The 14,436-nt window shown below is 34.1% G+C and overlaps 1 long non-coding RNA gene across 1 annotated transcript; it reads left to right on the forward strand.

The window, feature by feature from the left end:
• The first annotated feature begins 12,815 nt into the window (after positions 1-12,815).
• LOC125199881 lies at positions 12,816-13,828 on the forward strand. The gene is made up of 3 exons (XR_007172638.1): positions 12,816-12,847; positions 13,236-13,304; positions 13,797-13,828. It is a non-coding gene; the product is annotated as an uncharacterized LOC125199881 (long non-coding RNA).
• The last annotated feature ends 608 nt before the right edge of the window (positions 13,829-14,436 follow it).

The following is a 14,436-nucleotide window of genomic DNA, read 5'->3' on the forward strand; positions in this document are numbered from 1 at the left end:
ATCACGTTTGTTTTAATTTTTGTCAGGCTTATAATAGTACAAGAAATAAAAACAAGATTATAAGCCAAAGTGTATAATTTTAATTGAAATTTATGATTTGTAGGAAGGAAGTGTAGAGAGTTCATCCCAGTCAAGCCGTCTTGATTAGAAGTGCATTGCTTGCAATGTTAGAAATTAACTAATGATGATATTAGTCTAAGGGAGAGTTACTTTTTCTTGAATGATTGCAAAAGTTAATGGTCCGCGTTCAATGCTACACCTGATAAAATATATCGATCACGTTTGTTTTAATTTTTGTCAGGCTTATAATAGTACAAGAAATAAAAACAAGATTATAAGCCAAAGTGTATAATTTTAATTGAAATTTATGATTTGTAGGAAGGAAGTGTAGAGAGTTCATCCTAGCCAAGCCGTCTTAGGCTGACCTTGAGTAAAACATCATCATTCCTAAATATGGTGGTGAGTTTGAAAAAAGGGAATCTTCTCGTTTCAAGTACGGATATGCCGAGAAGAAGAATGGAGGAATATGCATCTCCGGAGAAATTAAAGGCCTCCAATTTCCAGGAAATGCACCTCCAGATTAGAAGTGCATTGCTTGCAATGTTAGAAATTAACTAATGATGATATTAGTCTAAGGGAGAGTTACTTTTTCTTGAATGAGGTCACACAAATATTTCTGTCTTTTATACTCTTTCTTTAAAGAAAATTAATACATGTTATCATTCATTTACTCCACATTGCATTGTACAAATTCAACAAGCAAATATTGTTGTCTTTAACTTAAAATTCTCTCACGTCCTAACTAACAATCTAGAAGAGAATTTCAGTCTCTTGAGAACAACCACCAACAACCACCAACAACCACCAGGTTCTATCTTCTTCATCTTCTTCTTTATTCTCTCCATTCATTTTTACTTGAAAAAAAAAACTAATTATTTACTTTTTTTTGGTGCATTTGTTTTAGTGCATTTTTGTCTCGCACTGCGCAATCTTGTGCAATACTTGATCAAATATATCGATCACGTTTGTTTTAATTTTTGTCGGGCTTATAATAGTACAAGAAATATAAATAATATTATTAGCCAAAGTGTATATTTTAATTGCCTTTTCTCCACATTGCATTGTACAAATTCAACAAGCAAATATTGTTGTCTTTAACTTAAAATTCTCTCACGTCCTAACTAACAATCTAGAAGAGAATTTCAGTCTCTTGAGAACAACCACCAACAACCACCAGGTTCTATCTTCTTCATCTTCTTCTTTATTCTCTCCATTCATTTTTACTTGAAAAATAAAAACTAATTTTTTACTTTTTTTTGGTGCATTTGTTTTAGTGCATTTTTGTCTCGCACTGCGCAATCTTGTGCAATACTTGATCAAATATATCGATCACGCTTGTTTTAATTTTTGTCGGGCTTATAATAGTACAAGAAATATAAATAATATTATTAGCCAAAGTGTATATTTTAATTGCCTTTTATGATTTGTAGGAAGGAAGTGCAGAGAGTTCATCCCAGTCAAGCCGTCTTGGGCTGACCCTGAGTAAAACCTCCATCATTCCTAAATATAGTGATGAGTTTGAAAAAGGTAAGCGTCCCATTTAAGGTAAGGATATGCCGAGAAGAAGAGTGGAGGAATATGTATCTCCGGAGAAATTAAAGGCTTCCAATTTCCCGGCAATGCACCTCCAGATCAGAGGTGCATTGCTGAGAATGTTAGAAATTAATTAATGATTATATTATTATAAGCCAAAGTGTATAGTTCATCCTAGTCAAGCCGTCTTGGGCTGACCCTGAGTAAAACCTCCATCATTCCTAAATATAGTGATGAGTTTGAAAAAAGGATAAGCGTCCCATTTCAAGGTAAGGATACTGCCGAGAAGAAGAATGGAGGAATATGCATCTCAGGAGAAATTAAAGGCTTTCCAATTTCCGGGAAATGCACCTCCAGAGATAGAGGTGCATTATTTGAGAATGTTAGAAAGTAATTAATGATGATATATTAGTCAAAGGGAGATTAACTTTTTCTTGAATGAGGAATCACACAAATATTTCGTTCTTTTATACTCTTTTTTAAAGAAAATTAATACATGTTATCATTCATTTACTCCACATTGCATTGTACAAATTCAACAAGCAAATATTGTTGTCTTTAACTTAAAATTCTCTCACGTCCTAACTAACAATCTCTCGTGTCCATTCATTTTTACTTGAAAAAAAAAACTCATTTTTTTACTTGTTTTCGTGCATTTGTTTTAGCGCGCGTCGCCATTTTTGGCTAACACTGTGCAATATAGTGCAATATTTGCAAACGACATTCGAAAAATAAAAAAAATAATGTCTTTTCCCAACCATACATTCCTATTATTCCTTTTTTTCCCTTTATACTTTAACACTTGCAAAAGTTAATGGTCCGCGTTCAATGCTACACCTGATAAAAGATATCGATCACGTTTGTTTTAATTTTTGTCAGGCTTTTCTTGAATGAGGTCACACAAATATTTCTGTCTTTTATACTCTTTCTTTAAAGAAAATTAATACATGTTATCATTCATTTACTCCACATTGCATTGTACAAATTCAACAAGCAAATATTGTTGTCTTTAACTTAAAATTCTCTCACGTCCTAACTAACAATCTAGAAGAGAATTTCAGTCTCTTGAGAACAACCACCAACAACCACCAGGTTCTATCTTCTTCATCTTCTTCTTTATTCTCTCCATTCATTTTTACTTGAAAAATAAAAACTAATTTTTTACTTTTTTTTGGTGCATTTGTTTTAGTGCATTTTTGTCTCGCACTGCGCAATCTTGTGCAATACTTGATCAAATATATCGATCACGTTTGTTTTAATTTTTGTCGGGCTTATAATAGTACAAGAAATATAAATAATATTATTAGCCAAAGTGTATATTTTAATTGCCTTTTATGATTTGTAGGAAGGAAGTGCAGAGAGTTCATCCCAGTCAAGCCGTCTTGGGCTGACCCTGAGTAAAACCTCCATCATTCCTAAATATAGTGATGAGTTTGAAAAAGGTAAGCGTCCCATTTAAGGTAAGGATATGCCGAGAAGAAGAGTGGAGGAATATGTATCTCCGGAGAAATTAAAGGCTTCCAATTTCCCGGCAATGCACCTCCAGATCAGAGGTGCATTGCTGAGAATGTTAGAAATTAATTAATGATTATATTAGTCAAAGGGAGAGTAACTTTTTCTTGAATGAGGCCACACAAATATTTCGTTCTTTTATACTCTTTCATTAAAGAAAATTAATACGCGTTATCATTCATTTACTCCACATTGCATCGTACAAATTCAATAAACCAATATTGTTGTCTTTGACTTAAAAATCTCTCACATTCTAACTAACAATCTAGAAGAAGATTTCACTCTCTTCATGCTCTGAGAACAATTCGTCATCTTCTTCTTTCTCGTGTCCATTCATTTTTACTTGAAAAAAAAAACTCATTTTTTTACTTGTTTTCGTGCATTTGTTTTAGCGCGCGTCGCCATTTTTGGCTAACACTGTGCAATATAGTGCAATATTTGCAAACGACATTCGAAAAATAAAAAAAATAATGTCTTTTCCCAACCATACATTCCTATTATTCCTTTTTTTCCCTTTATACTTTAACACTTGCAAAAGTTAATGGTCCGCGTTCAATGCTACACCTGATAAAAGATATCGATCACGTTTGTTTTAATTTTTGTCAGGCTTATAATAGTACAAGAAATAAAAACAAGATTATAAGCCAAAGTGTATAATTTTAATTGAAATTTATGATTTGTAGGAAGGAAGTGTAGAGAGTTCATCCCAGTCAAGCCGTCTTGGGCTGACCTTGAGTAAAACATCATCATTCCTAAATATGGTGGTGAGTTTGAAAAAAGGGAATCTTCTCGTTTCAAGTACGGATATGCCGAGAAGAAGAGTGGAGGAATATGTATCTCCGGAGAAATTAAAGGCCTCCAATTTCCAGGCAATGCACCTCCAGATTAGAAGTGCATTGCTTGCAATGTTAGAAATTAACTAATGATGATATTAGTCAAGGGGAGAGTTACTTTTTCTTGAATGAGGTCACACAAATATTTCTGTCTTTTATACTCTTTCTTTAAAGAAAATTAATACATGTTATCATTCATTTACTCCACATTGCATTGTACAAATTCAACAAGCAAATATTGTTGTCTTTAACTTAAAATTCTCTCACGTCCTAACTAACAATCTAGAAGAGAATTTCAGTCTCTTGAGAACAACCACCAACAACCACCAGGTTCTATCTTCTTCATCTTCTTCTTTATTCTCTCCATTCATTTTTACTTGAAAAATAAAAACTAATTTTTTACTTTTTTTTGGTGCATTTGTTTTAGTGCATTTTTGTCTCGCACTGCGCAATCTTGTGCAATACTTGATCAAATATATCGATCACGTTTGTTTTAATTTTTGTCGGGCTTATAATAGTACAAGAAATATAAATAATATTATTAGCCAAAGTGTATATTTTAATTGCCTTTTATGATTTGTAGGAAGGAAGTGCAGAGAGTTCATCCCAGTCAAGCCGTCTTGGGCTGACCCTGAGTAAAACCTCCATCATTCCTAAATATAGTGATGAGTTTGAAAAAGGTAAGCGTCCCATTTAAGGTAAGGATATGCCGAGAAGAAGAGTGGAGGAATATGTATCTCCGGAGAAATTAAAGGCTTCCAATTTCCCGGCAATGCACCTCCAGATCAGAGGTGCATTGCTGAGAATGTTAGAAATTAATTAATGATTATATTAGTCAAAGGGAGAGTAACTTTTTCTTGAATGAGGCCACACAAATATTTCGTTCTTTTATACTCTTTCATTAAAGAAAATTAATACGCGTTATCATTCATTTACTCCACATTGCATCGTACAAATTCAATAAACCAATATTGTTGTCTTTGACTTAAAAATCTCTCACATTCTAACTAACAATCTAGAAGAAGATTTCACTCTCTTCATGCTCTGAGAACAATTCGTCATCTTCTTCTTTCTCGTGTCCATTCATTTTTACTTGAAAAAAAAACTCATTTTTTTACTTGTTTTCGTGCATTTGTTTTAGCGCGCGTCGCCATTTTTGGCTAACACTGTGCAATATAGTGCAATATTTGCAAACGACATTCGAAAAATAAAAAAAATAATGTCTTTTCCCAACCATACATTCCTATTATTCCTTTTTTTCCCTTTATACTTTAACACTTGCAAAAGTTAATGGTCCGCGTTCAATGCTACACCTGATAAAAGATATCGATCACGTTTGTTTTAATTTTTGTCAGGCTTATAATAGTACAAGAAATAAAAACAAGATTATAAGCCAAAGTGTATAATTTTAATTGAAATTTATGATTTGTAGGAAGGAAGTGTAGAGAGTTCATCCCAGTCAAGCCGTCTTGGGCTGACCTTGAGTAAAACATCATCATTCCTAAATATGGTGGTGAGTTTGAAAAAAGGGAATCTTCTCGTTTCAAGTACGGATATGCCGAGAAGAAGAGTGGAGGAATATGTATCTCCGGAGAAATTAAAGGCCTCCAATTTCCAGGCAATGCACCTCCAGATTAGAAGTGCATTGCTTGCAATGTTAGAAATTAACTAATGATGATATTAGTCTAAGGGAGAGTTACTTTTTCTTGAATGAGGTCACACAAATATTTCTGTCTTTTATACTCTTTTCTTTAAAGAAAATTAATACATGTTTTCATTCATTTACTCCACATTGCATTGTACAAATTCAACAAGCAAATATTGTTGTCTTTAACTTAAAATTCTCTCACGTCCTAACTAACAATCTAGAAGAGAATTTCAGTCTCTTGAGAACAACCACCAACAACCACCAGGTTCTATCTTCTTCATCTTCTTCTTTATTCTCTCCATTCATTTTTACTTGAAAAATAAAAACTAATTTTTTACTTTTTTTTGGTGCATTTGTTTTAGTGCATTTTTGTCTCGCACTGCGCAATCTTGTGCAATACTTGATCAAATATATCGATCACGTTTGTTTTAATTTTTGTCGGGCTTATAATAGTACAAGAAATATAAATAATATTATTAGCCAAAGTGTATATTTTAATTGCCTTTTATGATTTGTAGGAAGGAAGTGCAGAGAGTTCATCCCAGTCAAGCCGTCTTGGGCTGACCCTGAGTAAAACCTCCATCATTCCTAAATATAGTGATGAGTTTGAAAAAGGTAAGCGTCCCATTTAAGGTAAGGATATGCCGAGAAGAAGAGTGGAGGAATATGTATCTCCGGAGAAATTAAAGGCTTCCAATTTCCCGGCAATGCACCTCCAGATCAGAGGTGCATTGCTGAGAATGTTAGAAATTAATTAATGATTATATTAGTCAAAGGGAGAGTAACTTTTTCTTGAATGAGGCCACACAAATATTTCGTTCTTTTATACTCTTTCATTAAAGAAAATTAATACGCGTTATCATTCATTTACTCCACATTGCATCGTACAAATTCAATAAACCAATATTGTTGTCTTTGACTTAAAAATCTCTCACATTCTAACTAACAATCTAGAAGAAGATTTCACTCTCTTCATGCTCTGAGAACAATTCGTCATCTTCTTCTTTCTCGTGTCCATTCATTTTTACTTGAAAAAAAAACTCATTTTTTTACTTGTTTTCGTGCATTTGTTTTAGCGCGCGTCGCCATTTTTGGCTAACACTGTGCAATAAAGTGCAATATTTGCAAACGACATTCGAAAAATAAAAAAAATAATGTCTTTTCCCAACCATACATTCCTATTATTCCTTTTTTTCCCTTTATACTTTAACACTTGCAAAAGTTAATGGTCCGCGTTCAATGCTACACCTGATTTATCGATCACGTTTGTTTTAATTTTTGTCAGGCTTATAATAGTACAAGAAATAAAAACAAGATTATAAGCCAAAGTGTATAATTTTAATTGAAATTTATGATTTGTAGGAAGGAAGTGTAGAGAGTTCATCCCAGTCAAGCCGTCTTGGGCTGACCTTGAGTAAAACATCATCATTCCTAAATATGGTGGTGAGTTTGAAAAAAGGGAATCTTCTCGTTTCAAGTACGGATATGCCGAGAAGAAGAGTGGAGGAATATGTATCTCCGGAGAAATTAAAGGCCTCCAATTTCCAGGCAATGCACCTCCAGATTAGAAGTGCATTGCTTGCAATGTTAGAAATTAACTAATGATGATATTAGTCTAAGGGAGAGTTACTTTTTCTTGAATGAGGTCACACAAATATTTCTGTCTTTTATACTCTTTTCTTTAAAGAAAATTAATACATGTTTTCATTCATTTACTCCACATTGCATTGTACAAATTCAACAAGCAAATATTGTTGTCTTTAACTTAAAATTCTCTCACGTCCTAACTAACAATCTAGAAGAGAATTTCAGTCTCTTGAGAACAACCACCAACAACCACCAGGTTCTATCTTCTTCATCTTCTTCTTTATTCTCTCCATTCATTTTTACTTGAAAAATAAAAACTAATTTTTTACTTTTTTTTGGTGCATTTGTTTTAGTGCATTTTTGTCTCGCACTGCGCAATCTTGTGCAATACTTGATCAAATATATCGATCACGTTTGTTTTAATTTTTGTCGGGCTTATAATAGTACAAGAAATATAAATAATATTATTAGCCAAAGTGTATATTTTAATTGCCTTTTATGATTTGTAGGAAGGAAGTGCAGAGAGTTCATCCCAGTCAAGCCGTCTTGGGCTGACCCTGAGTAAAACCTCCATCATTCCTAAATATAGTGATGAGTTTGAAAAAGGTAAGCGTCCCATTTAAGGTAAGGATATGCCGAGAAGAAGAGTGGAGGAATATGTATCTCCGGAGAAATTAAAGGCTTCCAATTTCCCGGCAATGCACCTCCAGATCAGAGGTGCATTGCTGAGAATGTTAGAAATTAATTAATGATTATATTAGTCAAAGGGAGAGTAACTTTTTCTTGAATGAGGCCACACAAATATTTCGTTCTTTTATACTCTTTCATTAAAGAAAATTAATACGCGTTATCATTCATTTACTCCACATTGCATCGTACAAATTCAATAAACCAATATTGTTGTCTTTGACTTAAAAATCTCTCACATTCTAACTAACAATCTAGAAGAAGATTTCACTCTCTTCATGCTCTGAGAACAATTCGTCATCTTCTTCTTTCTCGTGTCCATTCATTTTTACTTGAAAAAAAAACTCATTTTTTTACTTGTTTTCGTGCATTTGTTTTAGCGCGCGTCGCCATTTTTGGCTAACACTGTGCAATAAAGTGCAATATTTGCAAACGACATTCGAAAAATAAAAAAAATAATGTCTTTTCCCAACCATACATTCCTATTATTCCTTTTTTTCCCTTTATACTTTAACACTTGCAAAAGTTAATGGTCCGCGTTCAATGCTACACCTGATTTATCGATCACGTTTGTTTTAATTTTTGTCAGGCTTATAATAGTACAAGAAATAAAAACAAGATTATAAGCCAAAGTGTATAATTTTAATTGAAATTTATGATTTGTAGGAAGGAAGTGTAGAGAGTTCATCCCAGTCAAGCCGTCTTGGGCTGACCTTGAGTAAAACATCATCATTCCTAAATATGGTGGTGAGTTTGAAAAAAGGGAATCTTCTCGTTTCAAGTACGGATATGCCGAGAAGAAGAGTGGAGGAATATGTATCTCCGGAGAAATTAAAGGCCTCCAATTTCCAGGCAATGCACCTCCAGATTAGAAGTGCATTGCTTGCAATGTTAGAAATTAACTAATGATGATATTAGTCTAAGGGAGAGTTACTTTTTCTTGAATGAGGTCACACAAATATTTCTGTCTTTTATACTCTTTTCTTTAAAGAAAATTAATACATGTTTTCATTCATTTACTCCACATTGCATTGTACAAATTCAACAAGCAAATATTGTTGTCTTTAACATAAAATTCTCTCACGTCCTAACTAACAATCTAGAAGAGAATTTCAGTCTCTTGAGAACAACCACCAACAACCACCAGGTTCTATCTTCTTCATCTTCTTCTTTATTCTCTCCATTCATTTTTACTTGAAAAATAAAAACTAATTTTTTACTTTTTTTTGGTGCATTTGTTTTAGTGCATTTTTGTCTCGCACTGCGCAATCTTGTGCAATACTTGATCAAATATATCGATCACGTTTGTTTTAATTTTTGTCGGGCTTATAATAGTACAAGAAATATAAATAATATTACTAGCCAAAGTGTATATTTTAATTGCCTTTTATGATTTGTAGGAAGGAAGTGCAGAGAGTTCATCCCAGTCAAGCCGTCTTGGGCTGACCCTGAGTAAAACCTCCATCATTCCTAAATATAGTGATGAGTTTGAAAAAGGTAAGCGTCCCATATAAGGTAAGGATATGCCGAGAAGAAGAGTGGAGGAATATGTATCTCCGGAGAAATTAAAGGCTTCCAATTTCCCGGCAATGCACCTCCAGATCAGAGGTGCATTGCTGAGAATGTTAGAAATTAATTAATGATTATATTAGTCAAAGGGAGAGTAACTTTTTCCTGAATGAGGCCACACAAATATTTCGTTCTTTTATACTCTTTCATTAAAGAAAATTAATACGCGTTATCATTCATTTACTCCACATTGCATCGTACAAATTCAATAAACCAATATTGTTGTCTTTGACTTAAAAATCTCTCACATTCTAACTAACAATCTAGAAGAAGATTTCACTCTCTTCATGCTCTGAGAACAATTCGTCATCTTCTTCTTTCTCGTGTCCATTCATTTTTACTTGAAAAAAAAACTCATTTTTTTACTTGTTTTCGTGCATTTGTTTTAGCGCGCGTCGCCATTTTTGGCTAACACTGTGCAATAAAGTGCAATATTTGCAAACGACATTCGAAAAATAAAAAAAATAATGTCTTTTCCCAACCATACATTCCTATTATTCCTTTTTTTCCCTTTATACTTTAACACTTGCAAAAGTTAATGGTCCGCGTTCAATGCTACACCTGATTTATCGATCACGTTTGTTTTAATTTTTGTCAGGCTTATAATAGTACAAGAAATAAAAACAAGATTATAAGCCAAAGTGTATAATTTTAATTGAAATTTATGATTTGTAGGAAGGAAGTGTAGAGAGTTCATCCCAGTCAAGCCGTCTTGGGCTGACCTTGAGTAAAACATCATCATTCCTAAATATGGTGGTGAGTTTGAAAAAAGGGAATCTTCTCGTTTCAAGTACGGATATGCCGAGAAGAAGAGTGGAGGAATATGTATCTCCGGAGAAATTAAAGGCCTCCAATTTCCAGGCAATGCACCTCCAGATTAGAAGTGCATTGCTTGCAATGTTAGAAATTAACTAATGATGATATTAGTCTAAGGGAGAGTTACTTTTTCTTGAATGAGGTCACACAAATATTTCTGTCTTTTATACTCTTTTCTTTAAAGAAAATTAATACATGTTTTCATTCATTTACTCCACATTGCATTGTACAAATTCAACAAGCAAATATTGTTGTCTTTAACATAAAATTCTCTCACGTCCTAACTAACAATCTAGAAGAGAATTTCAGTCTCTTGAGAACAACCACCAACAACCACCAGGTTCTATCTTCTTCATCTTCTTCTTTATTCTCTCCATTCATTTTTACTTGAAAAATAAAAACTAATTTTTTACTTTTTTTTGGTGCATTTGTTTTAGTGCATTTTTGTCTCGCACTGCGCAATCTTGTGCAATACTTGATCAAATATATCGATCACGTTTGTTTTAATTTTTGTCGGGCTTATAATAGTACAAGAAATATAAATAATATTACTAGCCAAAGTGTATATTTTAATTGCCTTTTATGATTTGTAGGAAGGAAGTGCAGAGAGTTCATCCCAGTCAAGCCGTCTTGGGCTGACCCTGAGTAAAACCTCCATCATTCCTAAATATAGTGATGAGTTTGAAAAAGGTAAGCGTCCCATATAAGGTAAGGATATGCCGAGAAGAAGAGTGGAGGAATATGTATCTCCGGAGAAATTAAAGGCTTCCAATTTCCCGGCAATGCACCTCCAGATCAGAGGTGCATTGCTGAGAATGTTAGAAATTAACATTCCTATTATTCCTTTTCTTCCCTTTATACTTTAACACTTGCAAAAGTTAATGGTCCGCGTTCAATGCTACACCTGATTTATCGATCACGTTTGTTTTAATTTTTGTCAGGCTTATAATAGTACAAGAAATAAAAACAAGATTATAAGCCAAAGTGTATAATTTTAATTGAAATTTATGATTTGTAGGAAGGAAGTGTAGAGAGTTCATCCCAGTCAAGCCGTCTTGGGCTGACCTTGAGTAAAACATCATCATTCCTAAATATGGTGGTGAGTTTGAAAAAAGGGAATCTTCTCGTTTCAAGTACGGATATGCCGAGAAGAAGAGTGGAGGAATATGTATCTCCGGAGAAATTAAAGGCCTCCAATTTCCAGGCAATGCACCTCCAGATTAGAAGTGCATTGCTTGCAATGTTAGAAATTAACTAATGATGATATTAGTCTAAGGGAGAGTTACTTTTTCTTGAATGAGGTCACACAAATATTTCTGTCTTTTATACTCTTTTCTTTAAAGAAAATTAATACATGTTTTCATTCATTTACTCCACATTGCATTGTACAAATTCAACAAGCAAATATTGTTGTCTTTAACTTAAAATTCTCTCACGTCCTAACTAACAATCTAGAAGAGAATTTCAGTCTCTTGAGAACAACCACCAACAACCACCAGGTTCTATCTTCTTCATCTTCTTCTTTACCCTAATTTTTGTGACGTGAAAATTTTTGCATTAAATGCTTTTAATGCTATGATATGTGGAATTAATTGATGAGTGATTTAATTGCAATATTCTATGTGACCTAATTGCGATTTTGAGTTGAGATCAACTTGTTGAATATGTGACGTGGCTATTGAATAGTCAACATGGTGGAAAATATGACGTGGCCGTGGAATGGTCAAAGTCGTTGGAAAATGTGGAATGGAGGTGGAAATTCGAATATGTGAATATTTTGATGTGGGAAGAAATAATATTTTTGGTGAATTGTTTTTCTAAGGGATGAGTGAGAATTAAATAGGAGCATTTTTTAAGTATGTGGAATTTTCGACCCTCCTATTTATTGGAAAGAAATCCTATATTTTCTTGGATTTAATTATTGCTTGGGATAATTATCCGAATTAAATCCAAAGTCCGAATATTCCTTGATTATTTGATGAGATTTTCGAAATCTCCTAATTTTATGGGAGAATGGATTATTTTATTCTATTATTTGATCCCTTATTTATTTTCTTCCATAAATAAATTCAAATATCCTAGCATATCTTGCCAAATCTAAGAAGATCTTACCATATCCTAATTAAATTAGGATTTAAATTAAATTCCTTCTAAGGAATTAAAAGTCACGCCACTTTCCTATTAAATTGGGGAGTACTTTTTATTATTATTCTTGCTCCGTGATATTTTATTCTACTCCGTAAAATATTCAAATTTAAATCAAAAGCTATTAAAATAGCTTGAAATTCGAAAACCCCCTATTTCTCAACTATTTTAACGCCTAACCCCCAACAAATCTCTCCCAAATCTTTATTTATTTAATTGTTGGAGTATATTTTGCACTCTATAAATAAGAGGAGAGAAATCAAAACCCTAGCACTACAGAAAACCGCCCCCCACTCCCTTCACGTCGTCTCATCTCTCCTCTCCCACTCTCTCAAATTTTTCTTCTACTTTCTCCATTAATTCTTCATCTTTTGGAGAAGAATTGAAGCTGCAATTCAAGATTTTGTTGAAGAATCAAGATCCTACTTGTTTCTACCGTTTGTTTTTGCAAGAAAAGGTACTTCTATTATTAATCTTTTCTTCTCCTACCGATCAATCGGTGTTCTTGAGTCCACATGCATTTAGAACGAGTGAAGGGGGAAATTAATCGGTGAATTTGGATGCATGTGTGGGTGTGTGACCGTGTGTGTGTGTGTGTGTGTGCACGCCTCGGTAGGCGTGTACGTGTGGTTGTGTGTGTGTGCGTGTGTTGTGTGTGGGAAGCACTCATGCGTGACACGATTTGATGATAAATCTGGAGTTGTTGTGTGAATAAAAACGATATGATAATCGTACTTTGATTTTGATTGGTGATTTTGAAAATAATCGAAGGGAAAAGGGAAACGAGAGATCATGCATAATTTTAATCCATGATTTGAGACTTATTTGAAATATATGAACTAAAGGTGATAGTTCGCGTTCCCGGTGGGATATCAAGAAGAAGTGCATTTTTGTTGAACTCGAAAGAAATCGAGGTGGGCTTTATTCTAAACTCTCTTCTATGTGCAAATTTATGATGTTGGAGAAATAAGGGTGGATTGAACTGTTATGCCATGCCTATAAATTATTTTGGATATTGTGATTGCCTGATGCCTAGATTGTGAGTACGCTCCATTAGGCTACAGCGGCTATAAAAACGAATTCGGGTCTGAGTAGGGCCGCAAACCCTATCAGGCTAGTGTACACGGTGGGATCGGGAGCCGTCCTTGCTAGTCGGCCGATCTCGTGGGCGAATAGTGTGGCCACACTTTCGTCGCACTATGAAATGATGATTGATGAGAAAATGGGAGGTATTATTTGACTGGCCAGTCCATGATATATTTTTGTGATACTCGATGCTTATCTTTAAATAAATGCAAAACTCGAGTTCACTATGGTAAGGGTGGCATAACTATAAAACGTTTTGGCATGAGTCCACTGAGTATGTTTAAAATACTCAGCCCTGCATGTGTTTTCCCTATGTGCAGGTTGAGCGGCGATGGGCGGTCGGTGGTGTTGAGAAGATTGAATCGAATAATATGGATGGTTGGGTTTTTGAGTGTAGTCGTGTCTTCATACATGGCTTCGCTTCCTCTTGGAAATGCTTCCGCTGAATATTTGAAACTATTATTTTTGGTTGTGGTGAACTTAATTCTTTGTTTTGGAATGAGGGGAATTATTGCGTTTTGTTGGAATTATGCTAAACCTTTGACTTTTGAGCCTATTCTATTAAGTCTTGATTCTCGTGAGTTAGTCGTTGACTTATTGCCTTGATGCTTCATTAAATTCTTGGTCAAATCTCTTTAATTGAAACCCTAGTCTATGTTCTTGTTGCACTTAAGTTCGCCTAGTTAACAGTCGCCGCATTTATTATACCCTAGAAATGTCGGGCTGTTACAGTTGGTATCAGAGCCTCAGTTCTTTCCGCTCTGGACCCAAGAGTCTTGTTGAAATAAAATCTGAAATTTGGGGAAAATGATTAAATAATAATCGTCGAAGACTCAACACCACGACTCGTCACCGCTCAACCACGATGAACGAGGTAACAAGTATCTCTTGAATATTGATTTGAATTATGAAATATTGGAAGTTGAAGCGAATGGGAGTTGTTGTGATATTTGGAAATTT

Source organism: Salvia hispanica, unplaced genomic scaffold, assembly GCF_023119035.1.
Source record: "Salvia hispanica cultivar TCC Black 2014 unplaced genomic scaffold, UniMelb_Shisp_WGS_1.0 HiC_scaffold_71, whole genome shotgun sequence".
NCBI classification, from domain to species: Eukaryota; Viridiplantae; Streptophyta; class Magnoliopsida; order Lamiales; family Lamiaceae; genus Salvia; species Salvia hispanica.